Source organism: Penaeus monodon, chromosome 31, assembly GCF_015228065.2.
Source record: "Penaeus monodon isolate SGIC_2016 chromosome 31, NSTDA_Pmon_1, whole genome shotgun sequence".
Taxonomy (NCBI): Eukaryota; Metazoa; Arthropoda; class Malacostraca; order Decapoda; family Penaeidae; genus Penaeus; species Penaeus monodon.
The window spans coordinates 30,547,920-30,548,654 of NC_051416.1; positions in this window are offsets into that span (position 1 = coordinate 30,547,920).

The window sequence follows — 735 nt, forward strand, 5'->3', positions numbered from 1 at the left end:
CCGAAAACTATTCTGCCCGTACTCTTATTTCCTCCGATGCTTTTGCTGTTGTTGTGATCGAGATGGATGGCCTATAATAACCTGATCTGCTAGGAGGCTTATTTGATTATCACAGCGAGTGAGCGGGTGTCAGCAGGTGTGAAACGGTCCTCTGTCAGCCTCCTGTCAGCCATCGCACTGAGGCCCGGACAGCCCACTCACGATCATGTAATTGTTGGCGGCACTTGACTGTCAGCGCTGATCACTGGCGGGAGTTCGAGCCTGGCACTGGACACCGGTTTGTTTTGGTGTCGGTGTGCGATGACGCCGGGTTAGGTTGGGTGCGTCTCAGGAGGTCACCACGGGTTTGTGTGGGTGTGGGTTTGTGGTCATGTACCTTTGTAAGTAAGTGCGATTGAGCGTATATTAGGCTGAGTTTACTAAATTGCCTAAAAGCAATCTAAAAGCAAGACTTCTCCATCCATGAAATCTGTATCGAAAAGGATCCGAGCTCTTTTCTGCATTCGCCAAATAAACTACCGTCAACAAAGACAAACAAACAAAGAAGCAAATACGTCCATGCGGATAGAGAGAAGCTGCAGAACGTTTCCATCTTGTGCTTGAGGCGCGGACCGTGGCATCCATCAAGGGACTACACACACACGTAAAGTTCTGAGCAAAGCGCTTATATATATGGGTCTCTGTGCAACCTTTACTACGAGGAACAAATTGGAGGGATGGCGAGAGATGGATTAA